Consider the following 20,675-nt stretch of genomic DNA (forward strand, 5'->3'; position numbering starts at 1 on the left):
GGAGGAAAACAGTTCTGTCAGTGAGCACATACTCACTATGTCTGGGTTGCATAACCGCTTGACTCAGCTGGGAGTTAATCTCCCGGATGATGCGGTCATTGACAGAATCCTCCAGTCGCTTCCACCAAGCTACAAGAGCTTTGTGATGAACTTCAATATGCAGGGGATGGAAAAGACCATTCCTGAATTATTTGCTATGCTGAAATCAGCAGAGGTAGAAGTCAGGAAGGAACATCAAGTGTTGATGGTCAATAAAACCACTAAGTTCAAGAAAGGCAAGGGTAAAAAGAACTTCAATAAGGACGGCAAGGAGGTTGCCGCGCCCGGCAAGCAAGCTGCCGGGAAGAAGCCAAAGAATGGACCCAAGCCCGAGACTGAGTGCTTTTATTGCAAGGGAAGCGGTCACTGGAAGCGGAACTGCCCTAAGTACTTAGCGGATAAGAAGGCCGGCAAAACAAAAGGTATATGTGATATACATGTAATTGATGTGTACCTTACTAGTGCCCGTAGTGGCTCCTGGATATTTGATACCGGTGCAGTTGCTCACATTTGTAACTCAAAGCAGGGGTTGCGGAATAAGCGGAAACTGGCAAAGGACGAGGTGACGATGCGCGTGGGGAATGGTTCCAAGGTCAATGTGATCGCCGTCGGCACGCTACCTCTGCATCTCCCTTCGGGATTAGTTTTAAACCTTAATAATTGTTATTTAGTGCCAGCTTTGAGCATGAACATTGTATCGGGATCTCGTTTAATTCGAGATGGCTACTCTTTTAAATCTGAGAATAATGGTTGTTCCATTTTTATGAGAGATATGTTTTATGGTCATGCTCCTATGGTGAATGGTTTATTCTTTATGAATCTCGAACGTGATGCTACACATGTTCATAATGTGAGTACCAAAAGAAGTAAGGTTGATAATGATAGTCCCACATACTTGTGGCACTGCCGCCTTGGTCACATAGGTGTCAAACGCATGAAGAAGCTCCATGCTGATGGACTTTTAGAGTCTCTTGATTATGAATCATTTGACACGTGCGAACCATGCCTTATGGGTAAAATGACCAAGACTCCGTTCTCAGGAACAATGGAGCGAGCAACCGACTTATTGGAAATCATACATACTGATGTGTGCGGTCCGATGAGTGTTGAGGCTCGCGGTGGCTATCGTTATGTTCTCACCCTCACTGATGATTTAAGTAGGTATGGGTATATCTACTTAATGAAACACAAGTCTGAAACCTTTGAAAAGTTCAAGGAATTTTAGAGTGAGGTTGAAAATCAATGTGACAGGAAAATCAAGTTTCTACGATCAGATCGTGGAGGAGAATACTTGAGTCACGAGTTTGGGGCACACTTAAGAAAATGTGGAATAGTTTCACAACTCACGCCGCCTGGAACACCTCAGCGTAATGGTGTGTCCGAACATCGTAATCGCACTCTGTTAGATATGGTGCGACCTATGATGTCTCTTACCGATTTACCGCTTTCCTTTTGGGGCTATGCTTTAGAGACTGCCGCATTCACTTTAAATAGGGCTCCGTCGAAATCCGTTGAGATGACACCGTATGAATTATGGTTTGGGAAGAAACCTAAGCTGTCGTTTCTAAAAGTTTGGGGATGCGATGCTTATGTCAAGAAACTTCAACCTGAAAAGCTCGAACCCAAGTCGGAAAAATGCGTCTTCATAGGATACCCAAAAGAAACTATTGGGTACACCTTCTACCTCAGATCCGAAGGCAAGATCTTTGTTGCCAAGAATGGGTCCTTTCTGGAGAAAGAGTTTCTCTCGAAAGAAGTAAGTGGGAGGAAAGTAGAGCTTGATGAAGTATTACCTCTTGAACCGGAAAATGGCGCAACTCAAGAAAATGTTCCTGAGGTGCCAACACCGACTAGAGAGGAAGTTAATGATAATGATCAAGGTACTTCTGATCAAGCCCCTACTGAAATTTGAAGGTCCACAAGGACACGTTCCGCACCAGAGTGGTACGGCAACCCTGTCTTGGAAATCATGCTGTTAGACAACGGTGAACCTTCGAACTATGAAGAAGCGATGGCGGGCCCGGATTCCGACAAATGGCTAGAAGCCATGAAATCCGAGATAGGATCCATGTATGAAAACAAAGTATGGACTTTGACTGACTTGCCCGTTGAGCGGCGAGCCATAGAAAATAAATGGATCTTTAAGAGGAAGACAGACGCGGATGGTAATGTGACCATCTATAAAGCTCGGCTTGTCGCTAAGGGTTATCGACAAGTTCAAGGGGTTGACTACGATGAGACTTTCTCACCGGTAGCAAAGCTGAAGTCCGTCCGAATCATGTTAGCAATTGCCGCATTCTATGATTACGAAATATGGCAAATGGACGTCAAAACGGCATTCCTTAATGGTTTCCTTAAGGAAGAATTGTATATGATGCAGCCGGAAGGTTTTGTCGATCCTAAGAATGCTGACAAAGTGTGCAAGCTCCAACACTCGATTTATGGGCTGGTGCGAGCATCTCGGAGTTGGAACATTCGCTTTGATGAGATGATCAAAGCGTTTGGGTTTACACAGACTTATGGAGAAGCCTGCGTTTACAAGAAAGTGAGTGGGAGCTCTGTAGCATTTCTCATATTATATGTAGATGACATACTGTTGATGGGAAATGATATAGAACTCTTGGACAGCATCAAAGCCTACTTGAATAAAAGTTTTTCAATGAAGGACCTTGGAGAAGCTGCTTATATATTAGGCATCAAAATCTATAGAGATAGATCGAGACGCCTCATAGGTCTTTCACAAAGCACATACCTTGATAAGATATTGAAGAAGTTCAATATGGATCAATCCAAGAAGGGGTTCTTGCCTGTGTTACAAGGTATGAAATTGAGCTCAGCTCAATGTCCGACCACGGCAGAAGATATAGAACAGATGAGCGTCATCCCCTATGCCTCAGCCATAGGTTCTATTATGTATGCCATGCTGTGTACCAGACCTGATGTTAACCTTGCCGTAAGTTTGGTAGGAAGGTACCAAAGTAATCCCGGCAAGGAACACTGGACAGCGGTCAAGAATATCCTGAAGTACTTGAAAAGGACTAAGGAAATGTTTCTCGTTTATGGAGGTGACAAAGAGCTCGTCGTAAAGGGTTACGTCGACGCTAGCTTCGACACAGATCTGGATGACTCTAAGTCACAAACCAGATACGTGTATATTTTGAATGGTGGGGCAGTAAGCTGGTGCAGTTGCAAGCAAAGCGTCGTGGCGGGATCTACATGTGAAGCGGAGTACATGGCAGCCTCGGAGGCAGCACATGAAGCAATATGGGTGAAGGAGTTCATCACCGACCTAGGAGTCATACCCAATGCGTCGGGGCCGATCAAGCTCTTCTGTGACAACACTGGAGCTATTGCACTTGCCAAGGAGCCCAGGTTTCACAAGAAGACAAGGCACATCAAGCGTCGCTTCAACTCCATTCGTGAAAATGTTCAAGATGGAGACATAGAGATTTGTAAAGTACATACGGACCTGAATGTAGCAGATCCGTTGACTAAACCTCTCCCTAGAGCAAAACATGATCAACACCAGAATTCCATGGGTGTTCGATTCATCACAATGTAACTAGATTATTGACTCTAGTGCAAGTGGGAGACAGTTGGAAATATGCCCTAGAGGCAATAATAAAAGCATTATTATTATATTTCCTTGTTCATGATAATTGTCTTTATTCATGCTATAATTGTGTTATCCGGAAATCGTAATACATGTGTGAATAACAGACACCGACATGTCCCTAGTGAGCCTCTAGTTGACTAGCTCGTTGATCAACAGATAGTCATGGTTTCCTGACTATGGACACTGGATGTCATTGATAACGAGATCACATCATTGGGAGAATGATGTGATGGACAAGACCCAATCCTAAACATAGCACAAGATCGTATAGTTCGTTTGCTAGAGTTTTCCAATGTCAAGTATCTTTTCCTTAGACCATGAGATCGTGTAACTCCCGGATACCGTAGGAGTGCTTTGGGTATGCCAAACGTCACAACGTAACTGGGTGACTATAAAGGTAGACTACGGGTATCTCCGAAAGTATCTGTTGGGTGACATGGATCAAGACTGGGATTTGTCACTCCGTATGACGGAGAGGTATCACTGGGCCCACTCGGTAATGCATCATCATAATGAGCTCAGAGTGACCAAGTGTCTGGTCACGGGATCATGCATTGCGGTACGAGTAAAGTGACTTGCCGGTAACGAGATTGAACGAGGTATTGGGATACCGACGATCGAATCTCGGGCAAGTAACATATCGATAGACAAAGGGAATAGCGTACGGGATTGATTAAATCCTCGACATCGTGGTTCATCCGATGAGATCATCGTGGAGCATGTGGGAGCCAACATGGGTATCCAGATCCTGCTGTTGGTTATTGACCGGAGAGTCGTCTCGGTCATGTCTGCTTGTCTCCCGAACCCGTAGGGTCTACACACTTAAGGTTCGGTGACGCTAGGGTTATGAAGATATGTATATGCAGAAACCCGAATGTTGTTCGGAGTCCCGGATGAGATCCCGGATGTCACGAGGAGTTCCGGAATGGTCCGGAGGTAAAGAATTATATATAGGAAGTGCTATTTCGGGCATCGGGACAAGTTTCGGGGTTATCGGTATTGTACCGGGACCACCGGAAGGGTCCCGGGGGTCCACCGGGTGGGGCCACCTGTCCCGGGGGGCCACATGGGCTGTAGGGGGTGCGCCTTGGCCTAGATGGGCCAAGGGCACCAGCCCCTATAGGCCCATGCACCTAGGGTTTCCCCCTAGGAGGAGTCCTAGTGGTGGAAGGCACCCCTAGGTGCCTTGGGGGGGAGGGAAACCTCCCCTTGGCCGCCGCCCCCCCTAGTAGATGCCATCTACTAGGGCCGGCGCCCCCCTGGCACCCCTATATATAGTGGGGGGGAGAGGAGGGACTTGATAGACCAGCCCCTGGCGCCTCCATCTCCCCCCGTTACGTCTCTCCCTCGTAGTCTCGGCGAAGCCCTGCTGCTGTGACGCCCTGCATCCACCACCACGCCGTCGTGCTGCTGGATCTTCATCAACCTCTCCTCCCCCCTTGCTGGATCAAGAAGGAGGAGACGTCTCCCGTCCCGTACGTGTGTTGAACGCGGAGGTGCCGTCCGTTCGGCGCTGGTCATCGGTGATTTGGATCACGTCGAGTACGACTACATCATCACCGTTCTTTTGAACGCTTCCGTGCGCGATCTACAAAGGTATGTAGATGCATCTAATCACTCGTTGCTAGATGAACCCCTAGATGATCTTGGTGAAACGAGTAGGAAATTTTTTGTTTTCTGCAACGTTCCCCAGCAAGTTGATCTTAGCCGTGTGCGGTGACCCCTCCAGAGATTTCCACCTCAGTCATATCGTTGTAATGCTTAGGCGAAGCCCTGCACCGGTAGCTTCATCATCACCGTCACCACGCCATTGTGCTGACGCAACTCTCCCTCGACCTCAGCTGGATCTAGAGTTCGTGGGACGTCACTGAGTTGAACGTGTGCAGATCGCGGAGGTGCCGTATCTTCGGTACTAGGATCGGTCGGATCGTGAAGACATACGACTACATCAACCGTGTTGTCATAACACTTCCGCTTACGATCTACGAGGGTACGTGGACAACACTCTCCCCTCTCGTTGCTATGCATCACCTAGATAGATCTTGCGTGTGCGTAGGAAAATTTTGAAATTACTACGTTCCTCAACAGTGGCATCCGAGCCAGGTCTATGCGTAGATGTTATATGCACGAGTAGAACACAAAGAAGTTGTGGGCGTGGGTATATACATATTGCTTGGCGTCACTAGTTGATTCTTGATTCAGCGACATTGTTGGATGAAGCAACTCAGACCGACATTATGCGTACGCTTACGCGAGACTGGTTCTACCGGCGTGCTTCGCACATAGGTGGCTAGTGGCTGTCAGTTTCTCCAACTTTAGTTGAATCGGATTCAATGAACATGGTTCTTTCTGAAGATCAAAAAGCAATCACTGTACCACATTGTGGTTTTTGATGCGTAGGTAAGAATGGTTCTTGCTCAGCCCGTAGCAGCCACGTAAAAATTGCAACAACAAAGTAGAGGACGTCTAACTTGTTTTTGCAGGGCATGTTGTGATGTGATATGGTCAAGACATGATGCTAAATTTTATTGTATGAGATGATCATGTTTTGTAACAGAGTTATCGTCAACTGGCAGGAGCCATATGGTTGTCGCTTTATTGTATGAAATGCAATCGCCATGTAATTGCTTTACTTTACCACTAAGCGATATCGATAGTCGTAGAAGCAATAGTTGGCGAGACGACAATGATGCTTCGATGGAGATCAAGGTGTCAAGCTGGTGACGATGGTGATCATGACGGTGCTTTGGATATGGAGATCAAAGGCACAAGATGATGATGGCCATATCATATCACTTATATTGATTGCATGTGATGTTTATCCTTTATGCATCTTATTTTTCTTAGTTCGGCGGTAGCATTATAAGATGATATCTCACTAAATTTCAAGGTACAAGTGTTCTCCTTGAGTATGCACCGTTGCTACAGTTCGTCGTGCCGAGACACCACGTGATGATCAGGTGTGATAAGCTCTACGTTCACATACAACGGGTGCAAGCTAGTTTTGCACACGTAGAATACTTGGGTTAAACTTGACGAGCCTAGCATATGTAGATATGGCCTCGGAACACTAAGACCGAAAGGTCGAGCATGAATAATATAGTAGATATCATCAACATAGTGATGTTCACCATTGAAAACTACTCCATCTGACGCGATGATCGGACATGGTTTAGTTGATATGGATCACGTGATCACTTAGATGATTAGAGGGATGTCTATCTAAGTGGGAGTTCTTAAGTAATATGATTAATTGAACTTTAATTTATCATGAACTTAGTACCTGATAGTATTTTTGTAATGCCTAGAGACCGTTGCGCCAGGTGTCCTCCAGTTATTCGCTGTTGTTGCCTTGTCATTGCTTGCGTGTTGTGCATTGCATCATGTCATCATGCCATCATGTCATTAATCTTTGCATCTCAACTCAACTAATAAATTGCATAGATCGTTGATCTATTTAAATTGAGGGATATTCACAATGGTGATTTCTCTTTATAACATATTCAAAGTCTCCCAATATTATTAGGGAGCTACAATAAATATTCCATTCGTATGGGATCAACCCAAACAAACTTGCATTTCAAATCTCTCTCATTTTTTTCAAATATTCTAAGTCCTTGTTCCTTCTCCAAATACTTCAATTCCAGTTGTGGCACTTTGAAATTTGTCAAAGTATCTCCATGCCAGTTTCCAACTCAACTTGTATTTATTTGGCCCTCCAAAAAATATTTTGCTTCTATCTCCTTTCTGTAAATAGCAAAGGAAAATCATTTTTTCCTTCTTTTCTTTTAATCCAGCCTGCAAGGCCTCCTTTTTTCCCCCTCCTTTGAGATGGCCCAAGGCCCAGCCGGCGCCCTCCCCCTAGGCCTGGCCGATCCCCTCCTAACCCTAGCACCAGGGGAGGCCTCCCACCGATCCCCTCTCCCTCCGCCGCCAGAGAGCTTCAGCTCGTCCCCATCTCCCTCTCGTTCGACCCCCCTCTCTTTCCTTCTTGCATCGCTCCTCCCTCCTCTCGATCCCTCTCCTTCTCCCCGCGCCTCCTCCATCTGCATAGCACCACAGCGCCGCCGCGGCCCTGCCGGTCCAGAGCACCGCGCCTCCGCCCCTGCCATGGACAACCACGTTTGTTTCTTCGTCGCCACCGGCAGGAGCAGGAGCCCCTTGACCTTTGCCGTCGTCCTGCCTACTCTGAGGACCTCCCGCGCCGCATCTCCTCTGATTTCTCCTTGTCGCCGTCTTCTGCACCCCGGCCACCCTCAGCATCGCTTCGCCCGTCACCGGCCACCGATGCCCTCGCCGGAGCTTCTGCGAGCTACGGCGCGCCCCTTCTCCTCCTCTGTTTGGTGCCTGCGCAGCCAGCGCCAGGGACCTGCAGGCCGCCGAGTCCAACGCCAGCCAGCGCCCCTTCGCTCTTTTGCTTTGGCCAGAGACGTCCATGGCCTGACGCCCACCTCTGTTGCTTCATCGCCAGCCTCCTATCCGTAAGATCCGGCGATGCCGGCCACCAGAAACCCACTGCTGCTTCATGCCGCTGACCACTACCATCGCTTCATTGCTGCAGCCACCCGGGGTCCTTTGCGTTTTGTTCATTTCAGACCATCAAGACCGGCAAGACCCAGACTCAGAACGCCAAGTACATCTACAAACCAGAAGAACTCTGATGCATCAAGTCCCCGAGGAGACCCGTTTTTCGTCAAGTTTGACTACATTGTGACGTGTCAAGTACCTCTACTGCCTTCTTCGGAATCCCAAGAATGCTAGGTACCTCGACACCCAGTGCCTAGAACTACTACTGACGCCGAAGACCCATGAACAAAAACCGTCAAGTTCGACTACCGTCGACCCCAAGTGACTTGGATTCGTCAAGTCCTTTTATGAAAACGTGTACCACTACCATTGCGAGTACCTCTACCGTCGTCGTGTACCCCCTACTTCAACTACCGTTGACGTGGATCCGACAAGTTTGCAAGTACGACTACTTCGACTACCGTCGCGTGAACCACTACTTCCCTCGATGTCCCGAGAACGTCTACTTCCCTTACACCGCATCGAACTCAAACCCCCTCCGATAACACACTCTTCGAAGGTATAACCTCGAGACGACGCCCGTGAACGAATGAATGCATGCTGTATGAGATGCACCCTTGTTTTGCCTCAAGCCTGAACTATCGGTGCACGTTGCCCCTCTTTTGCCTTGCCACCGACATGTGGGAACTCGGTATCCGAGATCACCCCACCATCCTTGCATGACACGCTCCCGTCACTTTCTTTTGCACCGATGTCTCAATGAGTTGTCGAAACCGGAATGTTGCCGTGGCACCATTTCCGCTGTCAGTGTCGTGGCAACCCTTTCGTTTCCGCCACGATGACAAATGCCTCATATCTTATCATGCCAACATTTTCATAAAAATTGCATAAGCTTGTTCATGTCATCCGCATCATGATAACAACAATTAAAATGTTTAAATTGTTGTTGCAATAAATTACTAATGCATATGGGGATTTACCGGATTCGTTATTTGTTATATCCGGCCCCATTTAAATTGTTTAGATTGTGTAGTTTTGTTATGCCTCACCTCTTGCCATGTTAATCAACATTTAATATTGTTGGGTACCTAAATGAGAGAGAACTAAATAATTATTGTGGTGTCCGTCAATATGAAACTCGTTGCATATTCAGCTCCACTTAATTTGTAGTTTTGTTTGTGCACTTTGCCATGCCATGCATATTTAAACCGGACATGCATCATACTTGATTGTGCATCATGCCATGTTGATGTGTTGGTTGTTTACTATGTTGTTTGCTTCTTTCCGGTGTTGCTTCTTCGGGTTAGTTCCGATAACGTCGTGTCTGTGAGGATCCATTCGACTACGTCTGTTTATCTTCTTCATGGACTCGTTCTTCTTCCTTGTGGGATTTCATGCAAGATGACCATACCCTCGAAATCACTTCTATCTTTGCTTGCTAGTTGCTCGCTCTTTTGCTATGCCTATGTTGCGATACCTACCACTTGCTTATCATGCCTCCCATATTGTTGAACCAAGCCTCTAACCCACCTTGTCCTAGCAAACCGTTGTTTGGCTATGTTACCGCTTTGCTCAGCCCCTCTTATAGCATTGTTAGTTGCAGGTGAAGATTGAAGTTTGTTCCTTGTTGGAACATGGAGATGTTGTTCCTTGTTGGAACATGTTTACTTGTTGGGATATCACAATATATCTTATTTAATTAATGCATCTATATCCTTGGCAAAGGGTGGAAGGCTCGGCCTTATGCCTGGTGTTTTGTTCCACTCTTGCCGCCCTAGTTTCCGTCATATCGGTGTTATGTTCCCGGATTTTGCGTTCCTTTCGCGGTTGGGTTATAATGGGAACCCCTTGACAGTTCGCTTTGAATAAAACTCCTCCAGCAAGGCCCAACCTTGGTTTTACCATTCGCCACCTAGCCTTTTTCCCTTGGGAGTCGCGCATCCCGAGGGTCATCTTTATTTTAAACCCCCGGGCCAGTGCTTGTCTAAGTGTTGGTCCAACCCAGAGCACCGTGCGGGGCTGTCCCTTGGCAACTTGGGTTACATTGGCTCCCGTATGCTTAGCTTATCCGGTGTTCCCTGAGAACGAGATATGTGCAGCTCCTATCGGGATTTGCCGGCACAGCGGGTGGTCTTGCTGGACTTGTTTTGCCATTGTCGAGGATGTCTTGTAACCGGGATTCCGAGTCTGATCGGGTCTTCCCGCTAGAAGGAATATCCTTCGTTGACCGTGAGAGCTTGTGATGGGCTAAGTTGGGACACCCCTGCAGGGTTTTGAACTTTCGAAAGCCATGCCCGCGGTTATGGGCACATGGGAATTTGATAATGTCCGGTTGTATAAAACCTTAAGTTGACCTTAATTAAAATACATCAACCGCGTGTGTAACCGTGATGGTCTCTTCTCGGCGGGGTCTGGGAAGTGAACACGGTGTTGGAGTTATGCTTGACGTAGGTTGTTCTAGGATCACTTCTTGATCATAGTTTCTCGATCATGCTTTGCCTTCTCTTCTCGCTCTCTTTTGCGTATGTTAGCCACCATATATGCTAGTCGCTTGCTGCAGCTCCACCTCATACCTTTACCTTACCCATAAGCTTAAATAGTCTTGATCGCAAGGGTGCGAGATTGCTGAGTCCCCGTGGCTCACAGATACTTCCAAAACCAGCTTGCAGGTGCTGATGAGCCCGTGCAGAAGACGCAACCAAGCTCAGGGGGAGCTCGATGAAGATCTTGTCCTTTGTGTTGTTTCGTTCTAGTTGATCAGTAGTGGAGCCCAGTTGGGGTCGATCGAGGACCGTGTCGCATTTGGGGTTCTTCTTTTATTTTGGCTCCGTAGTTGGGCCCTGATTGTATTTGGATGATGTAATGCTTTATTCATGTATTTGTGTGAAGTGGCGATTGTAAGCCAACTATGTATCTCTTTCCCTTATGTATTACATGGGTTGTGTGAAGATTACCTCACTTGCGACATTGCTTTCAATGCGGTTATGCCTCTGAGTCGTGCTTCGACACATGGGAGATATAGCTGCATCGAGGGCGTTACAATTTTGCATGTCTATGTTGTTGTAGATAGATGGCTCGTGCTGTTGTTCCATTGAATTTCAATGCATTCCTAGAGAAAGCTAAGTTGAAAGATGATGGTAGCAATTACACGGATTGGGTCCGTAACTTGAGGATTATCCTCATTGCTGCACAGAAGAATTACATCCTGGAAGCACCGCTAGGTGACAAACCTGCTGCAGGAGCAACACCAGATGTTATGAACATCTGGCAGAGCAAAGCTGATGACTACTCGATAGTTCAGTGTGCCATGCTTTATGGCTTAGAACCGTGACTTCAACGATGTTTTGAATGTCATGGAGCATATGAGATGTTCCAGGAGTTGAAGTTAATATTTCAAGCAAATGCCCAGATTGAGAGATATGAAGTCTCCAATAAGCTCTACAGCTGCAAAATGGATGAGAATAGTTCTGTCAGTGAACATATACTCAGAATGTCTAGGTACCACAACCACTTAACTCAGCTGGGAGTTAATGTTCCTGATGATAGTGTCCTTGGCAGAGTTCTTCAATCACTGCCACCAAGCTACAAGAGCTTCGTGATGAACTATAATATGCAAGGGATGGATAAGACAAATCCCGAGCTCTTCACAATGCTAAAGGCTGCGGAGGTAGAAATCAAGAAGGAGCATCAAGTGTTGATGGTCAACAAGACCACCAGTTTCAAGAAAAAGGGTAAAGGGAAGAAGGGGAACTTCAAGAAGAGCGGCAAGCAAGTTGCTGCTCAAGTGAAGAAGCCCAAGTCTGGACCTAAGCCTGAGACTGAGCGCTTCTACTGCAAAGGGACTGGTCACTGGAAGCGAAACTGCCCCAAGTATTTGGCGGGGAAGAAGGATGGCAAAGTGAAAGGTATATTTGAAATACATGTTATTGATGTGTACCTTACTAATGCTCGCAGTAGTGCCTGGGTATTTGATACTAGTTCTGTTGCTAATATTTACAACTCGAAACAGGGGCTACAGATTAAGAGAAGATTGGCTAAGGACGAGGTGACGATGCGTGTGGGAAATGGTTCCAAAGTCGATGTGATCGCCGTCGGGATGCTACCTCTACATCTACCTTTGGGATTAGTTTTAGACCTAAATAATTGTTATTTGGTGCCAGCGTTGAGCATGAACATTATATTTGGATCTTGTTTGATGCGATACGATTATTCATTTAAATCCGAGAATAATGGTTGTTCTATTTATATGAGTAATATCTTTTATGGTCATGCACCCTTGATGAGTGGTCTATTTTTACTAAATCTTGATAGTAGTGATACACATATTCATAGTATTGAAGCCAAAAGATATAAGTTTAATAATGATAGTGCAACTTATTTATGGCACTGCCGTCTAGGTCATATTGGTGTAAAGTGCATGAAGAAACTCCATGCTGATGGGCTTTTGGAATCACTTGATGCTTGCGAACCATGCCTCATGGGCAAGATGACTAAGACTCCATTCCCCGGAACAATGGAGCGAGCAACAGACTTGTTGGAAATAATACATATTGATGTATGTGGTCCGATGAGTGTTGATGCTCGTGGTGGGTATTGTTATTTTCTTACCTTCATAGATGATTTGAGTAGATATGGGTATATCTACTTGATGAAACATAAGTCTGAAACATTTGAAAAGTTCAAAGAATTTCACAGTGAAGTGGAAAATCATCGTAACAAGAAAATTAAGTTTCTATGATCTGATCGTGGAGGTGAATATTTGAGTTATGAGTTTGGTCTTCATTTGAAACGATGCGGAATAGTTTCGCAACTCACACCACCTAGAACACCATAGCGTAATGGTGTGTCTGAACGTCGTAACCGCACTTTATTAGATATGGTGTGATCTATGATGTCTCTTACTGATTTACCGCTATCGTTTTGGGGTTATGCTTTAGAGACGGCTGCATTCACGTTAAATAGGGCACCATCGAAATCCGTTGAGACGACACCTTATGAACAGTGGTTTGGCAAGAAACCCAAGTTGTCGTTTCTTAAAGTTTGGGGATGCGATGCTTATGTGAAAAAGCTTCAACCTGATAAGCTCGAACCCAAATCGGAGAAATGTGTCTTCATAGGATACCCAAAGGAGACTATAGGGTACACCTTCTATCACAGATCCGAAGGCAAGATATTCGTTGCTAAGAATGGATCCTTTCTAGAGAAGGAGTTTCTGTCGAAAGAAGTGAGTAGGAGGAAAGTAGAACTTGATGAGGTAACTATACCTACTCCCTTATTGGAAAGTAGTTCATCATAGAAATCAGTTCCAGTGATTCCTACACCAGTAAGTGAGGAAGCTAATGATGATGATCATGAAATTTCTGATCAAGTTACTACCGAACCTCGTAGGTCAACCAGAGTAAGATCCGCACCAGAGTGGTACGGTAATCCTGTTTTGGAAGTCATGTTACTTAACCATGACGAACCTATGAACTATGAGGAAGCGATGATGAGCCCAGATTCCGCAAAATGGCTTGAGGCCATGAATTTGAGATGGATCCATGTATGAGAACAAAGTGTGGACTTTGGTTGACTTGCCCGATGATCAGCAAGCCATAGAGAATAAATGGATCTTCAAGAAGACTGACACTGACGGTAATGTTAATGTCTACAAAGCTCGACTTGTTGCAAAAGGATTTCGACAAGTTCAAGGAGTTGACTACGGTGAGACCTTCTCACCCGTAGTGATGCTTAAGTCCGTCCGAATCATGTTAGCAATTGTCGCATTTTATGATTATGAAATTTGGCAAATGGATGTCAAAACCGTGTTCCTTAATGGATATCTTAAAGAAGAGTTGTATATGATGCAACCAGAAGGTTTTGTCAATCCAAAAGGTGCAAACAAAGTGTGCAAGCTCCAGCGATCCATTTATGGGCTGGTGCAAGCCTCTCGGAGTTGGAATATACGCTTTGGTAGTGTAATCAAAGCATATGGTTTTATAGAGACTTTTGGAGAAGCCTGTATTTACAAGAAAGTGAGTGGGAGCTATGTAGCATTTCTGATATTATATGTAGATGACATATTGTTGATCGGAAATGATACTGAATTTCCAAATAGCATAAAAGGATACTTGAATAAAAAAAATTGAATGAAAGACCTCGGTGAAGCTGCTTATATATTGGGCATCAAGATCTATAGAGATAGATCAAGACGCTTAATTGGACTTTCACAAAGCACATACCTTGATAAAGTTTGAAGAAGTTCAAAATGGATCAAGCAAAGAAAGGGTTCTTGCTTGTGTTACAAGGTGTGAAGTTATGTCAAACTCAATGCCCGACCACTGCAAAAGATAGAGAGAAAATGAAAGTCATTCCCTATGCTTCAGCCATAGGTTCTATCATGTATGCAATGCTGTGTACCAGACCTGATGTGTGCCTTGCTATTAGTTTAGTAGGGAGGTACCAAAGTAATCCAGGAGTGGATCACAGGACAACGGTCAAGAACATCCTGAAATACCTTAAAAGGACTAAGGATATGTTTCTCGTTTATGGAGGTGACATAGAGCTCGTCGTAAACAGTTATGTCGAGGAAAGCTTTGACACTGACCCGGATGACTCTAAGTCACAAACCGGATACGTATTTTTATTGAATGGTGGAGCTATCAGTTGGTGCAGTTCCAAGCAGAGCATCGTGGCGGGATCTACGTGTGAAGCGGAGTACATAGCTGCTTCGGAAGCAGCAAATGAAGGATTCTGGATGAAGGAGTTCATATCCGATCTAGGTGTCATACCTAGTGCATCAGGTCCAATGAAAATCTTTTGTGACAATACTGGTGCAATTGCCTTGGCAAAGAAATCCAGATTTCACAAGAGAACCAAGCACATCAAGAGACGCTTCAATTCCATCTGCGATCAAGTCAAGGAGGGAGACATAGAGATTTGCAAGATACATACGGATCTGAATGTTGCAGACCTATTAACTAAGCCTCTCTCACGAGCAAAACATGATCAACACCAAGACTCCATGGGTGTTAGAATCATTACAATGTAATCTAGATTATTGACTCTACTGCAAGTGTGAGACTGAAGGAAATATGCCCTAGAGGCAATAATAAAGTTGTTATTTATATTTCCTTATATCATGATAAATGTTTATTATTCATGCTAGAATTGTATTAACCGGAAACTTAGTACATGTGTGAATACATAGACAAACAGAGTGTCACTAGTATGCCTCTACTTGACTAGCTCATTAATCAAAGATGGTTAAGTTTCCTAGCCATGGACAAAGAGTTGTCATTTGATGAACGGGATCACATCATTAGAGAATGATGTGATTGACTTGACCCATCCGTTAGCTTAGCACTATGATCGTTTAGTATATTGCTATTGCTTTCTCCATACACTACAAAAAAATACACTTCCGTGATGATACGTGTTTGTCACAGTAGGTCACGTTTTCTATCATGCATGTACATCCATGAAAAATTTATGACAGAATCAAGATAGTCATACCTGTGCTGTCGTAGAAGTGTTCCATGACATTACCAAAATTATCATCACTGAAGTGTCCACTTCCATGATGATAAATCACGCGTCATGGAAGTGCTTTCGCCAAGGGTGACCGACACATGGCATCCACCGTAACGGAATGCCATTAAGCTACTAGGTCTGGTTTGGGACCCGATAACCCGTTAACAGCCCGGACCAGTGAGAATTTTCCACGTGTAAAATTCTCATTGGCCGGAGGAAACACATGTCGGCTCAACATTCAGACATATGTTATCCACTCATTGGACAGGAGGCGCCTATGATACGTCGACACATGGCACGACCCAATAGAGGCCCATTCCGGTGAAAAGGCCGGCCCGTTTGACTTGGTCAAAAGGCAACGGGCCGGCCCACGGAAAGCCTGTTAACGGCCTGTTCGTATATAACCCATTTACGGCCCGCTTACTACCGGCCCATTACGGCCTATCGGAATTAAGCCTAGTAGCTTCATCTGGGCCGTCCAATATGATTCCAGCCCGTTGTAACTTTCGGCCCATGTATGGCCCATGATGTCTTTCGGCCCATATGAGGCCCTTTGTAACTCTCGGCCAATTAAATGCCTGAGATGAAACTGGCCCACAATGAAAAGTGTATAGCTTTATACCCATTAACGTCCCATTATTCTGTCGGCCGTTTCCAGCCCGTGTTAACTTTCGGCCTTCTAAAGGCCCATTTATTCTTGGGCTCATTTCTAGAATTCGGTTAGATATGGTCCGTTACTAGCCTATTCCGTTTGTGGGCCAAATACAACCCGTGGTTACATTTAGCCCGTTTGTGGCCCGTTAACCCGTTGGGTTGTTTTCATAGCGTTATCAAATATGGCCTATTAACGGCCCATTATGGTCCACGAATAGTACAGCCCATGTTTGGCGAAATGATTATACGCCCCGTAGAAGGCCCATGGATCCTACGGCCCGTAGAAGACCAATGGATCCTACGGCCCGTAGAAGACCAATGGATCCTACGGCCCGTAGAAGGCCCATGGATCATATGGCCCATAGAAAGTCCATGGATCCTATGGCCCGTAAAAGGCCCATGGATCCTACGGCCCGTAGGAGGCCCACGAATCCTACGTCCTGCAGGAGGCCCATGGTTACAACAGTCCATGTGTTTCCATGATTATTGTGGCCTAGTTACAAAAACTAGGTTATTGTGGCCACTAAAAACCCCGGAAAAAGAACTGCAGTGACTACAAGCAAACAACTAAACAAGACAACAAGGAAATAAATAAGTAAGCAACTAACTCTAGCCTATTACAGCTATTACAGATATTACATCCATTGGGCATCAAAGTTCGCCACTAGTGCAAATATAGGGAACAAAGCAACATATTACATACACTAGCCGTCAAAATTGGCCACCAGTACAAATAAACGCAGCAACAAAACAAGTCCATAACTGAAACAACTTCAGAGGAGCTCAAAAAACGTTATCCTGGGTATCCACCATGCTGGCAATAAGCTTAGCAAGCTTATTAGCTTTTTCCTGTTTGGCGCTAAAATTCTCCAATGCTTGCTGTTGCACCAGAAAGTATGCATCTGAATGCTCCAGGGACTTTCACAGTCCTTCCGCTTCTTGTCACAGCACAATTGATCGATGTCTTTCAACTTGTAGTTGAGACTCAAGAAAACGAACTGATTCAGACAGTGAGTTTGAATAGCCGCGGTAGTGGCCAGTAACTCGAACAGTAAACCAAGACAGGACTTTGGGGTTGCCTCACTGTCTTCAAGATGGTTTTTCTTAGCTATTTTATCAGCTTTGTTGGAGACCAACAAGGATGTCTCACGATCCTGAACCTTATCTGCATTACTTCCTTTATCATTGCTTAATAAGGCACTCTTCCCCAATATTTTGTCATCATTCTAAAAGAAGAAACAAGCAGACACATAATAGGTTTAGCATTTACTAGTATATGAAACTCTTTCGGTGAACCAGTTCATCAGTAAGGTGGACAAGATTAAACTACCAAGTCTTCTATTGCCAAGTAGTACATTATAAAAGCGTCAAACAAGCATATATCTATGTCCTATGGTCACTGCATTGTCTTACCAAATCAAAATAGAGACACGGTTGAAATCATATCAGTTCAAGAGAAAGCATCACTGAAAGAATACAAAGCGTGGAAAACTAAACGGCACAACAAGATTTCAGATGGGTACCACGGGTCTACATGTATAACAACACTATTGGCCCTGTTATGATGCTAGTAATGTGCATGATATGAGAAGTCAACTGTATACACAATTGAAATTGAAATCATCAGAGACATGCGTAAACATACCTGTTGTGCCATTGGAGTTTCCATTGGATAGTTCAATTTAAAAATAAGTTTGTATGAGTAAATACGGTGACACAAGAGCAAAGCAGTATGCACGATAGCAATGGAATCTTAAACGAGAACAATTGTTCTTCAGGTTTAAGCACTTGTTCTACATGAACAGAGTACAGTAAGACACAAGCATATAGTACTTAAAAAAATGAGCTCATAGACCTTACCACATTCTTGGTTCGGGACCAGTAAAGAATAAGGCATTCCCAGTCACCGTCCAGTAAATGTGTCTCAGGAGAACATAAGGGAATTTGATGAGTTTCTTTGCTAGTGAAGTACGTTTTCTTCAGGTAATTCCGATACTGCCACCAAACATTCTTGAAGATAGCAGAGGTATTAGCATAGGTTACCTCATCCTGAGTTTCCAAATCGGTCCTTCTCTATAGAGAAAAATGGGAAAATTTGCTGTATTATAACCATCATGGAGGTAGAATGTATGGGACAAAGCAAAGTAATTGCCATGAATAACATTACTTACACATAACTCCTGGACAAACACCTGCAACTGGCACTTTCCTTCATCTTCAGTATAATATTTCCATGATGGGAAGATACGCATATAGGATTTAACAACATCAAATGCGATAGATGCTAAACTATGAATGGCTGGTTGTGCTTCCTCCACAGGAATAGGTGTACTAACTGGTGGAGTTGGGGTTCGCCGTGGTAGTACTGGCGCTTTGGGCACTGGAGCTGCCTTACTAACTGCTCTTGTTTGGGAGCTCTGTGGTGGAGATGGTGCTGTGTCAACAGGAACTGGGTTACTATCTGTTGGGGTTGGGGTTAGATTGGGTGAAGCTGGTTCTCTGTCCATCGCAGTAGGGGTAAAATCTGCGAGAGTCTGGGTTATGTGTGGCAGGGCTGGTTCTCGTGCATGTACAACCGGGGTTCTATCTCCACCAAGAGGTAGCACTGTTTTATTTGAAGATCGTGTTTTTACTCCGCTAGATACTGCCATCACCCGCTCCAATTCAAATGGTTGATAAACATGAAACATAATTGAATGTACAAACATTGTATGAGAGACAGATGCAACATATAGTGTGGAAAAAAGAGGGCATTAAATAATTGACATGTATATTGTTTAACTAAAATGGATAGCATGGCATAATTTCACATATATGATGTCTATCTAAACTGGATAGCATAGCAACACATAATTCAAAGATATGATGACTAACTAAACATGATCGCATGACATAATTCACATACATGTTATCTAAGTAACCAGGATCACATGATTTAATTCACATATGTGATTTATATGCTAACCGGAGGGCATTCGCATATATGATGTCTGAACTAAGAACATGGTGTTGAATATTGTGTATATGATGTCTAAACTATGCAATGCAAGACACCATATGCATGATATGAGCAGTAGAACCGTGCCAAGTTAGAGCATACACCTCAGTGGGGGAATAGGACTGGTCATCTGTCTCTGAATCCATCTCTGAGGAGCTATCAGGACCCAGCAAGAGATCTGCTTCGACATGTAGCACTGTCTGCTCTGAAGGCCTTGTTTTCACTCCAAATTTTTCCATAACCCACCTCAAATGGCTGATTCACAGGAAGAGTAGTTTAATGTACAAACATTGTCGACAAATGGAAATTTAATGAAGAAAAGGATGGGCTAGATATCATTCAAATATATGATGCATGGTTAAACATGATGGCATTGTATATTTCACATATATTATGGCTAGCTAAAAGACATGAGACTTCATAATTCCCATATATGATACTGAAACTAAACAGGTGGCATTACAGAACATGTCTAAACTAAGCAGATGACATATATGATGTCGAAAGTAGGCACTGCAAGGTGTGACACCCGGATAATTAAGCTACAGTAATTCTCTGCTAATGATGCCACGTCACTTCGATTACTATCGCTAATCTCGGGTTAGTTCGAAACCGATTCAAATTCAAATTCAATTAAAGGCAAATAATAAAAGTTTTCAAATATTAAAACCAAATTGTTCGAGTTGTGCCAAATAATGCATAGGTGATTATGGTGAAGCACCCATACTTTTATACAACGTTTAAATGCTATAAGATAACTAAAATAGTAGCAAAAACTTTTATTTGAATGCTTTTAAATAATAAATAATTAGACAAATATTTTAGATTAGGTAGCTAGTTAATGTGGCAGTGGCATATTTGGTAACATCAAATTAGGTGCCATTTTGGTATTTTGCTAAATCAAAAATAAAAGGAAACTAAGCTAAAACAAAAAGGAAATAAAATAAACAAGAGAAAAAGAAAATAAAAAACCAGAAAAACAAAACTAGCAAAAAAAAAGAGAGAGAAAGAGAACACCCCTTGGCCCAACTGGGCCATGGCCCAGCCGGCCACCCCCCACACCCCGGAAACCCTAACCCGTAACCCCCACTCTCCCCACTTCCCGATCCACGTCTCCCCTCACCCCACCCGATCTGGATCGGTGGATCGGGGGAGCAACCCCGATCGATCCCCTCCTTCCCTCTCCTCATCCTAGCCTGGCCTGGGCGCTGCGCCGCCCCCGACGTCTCCGCTCGTGGTCGCCACGACGCTCGACGACCGCCCCGTTAACGTCGCTGTTGGACGCCGTCGCCAGAGCGCTCCCCCGCCGGCCTGCTTCTCCACCGTCGC

This window comes from Triticum dicoccoides, chromosome 6A (assembly GCF_002162155.2).
Source record: "Triticum dicoccoides isolate Atlit2015 ecotype Zavitan chromosome 6A, WEW_v2.0, whole genome shotgun sequence".
Taxonomy (NCBI): domain Eukaryota; kingdom Viridiplantae; phylum Streptophyta; class Magnoliopsida; order Poales; family Poaceae; genus Triticum; species Triticum dicoccoides.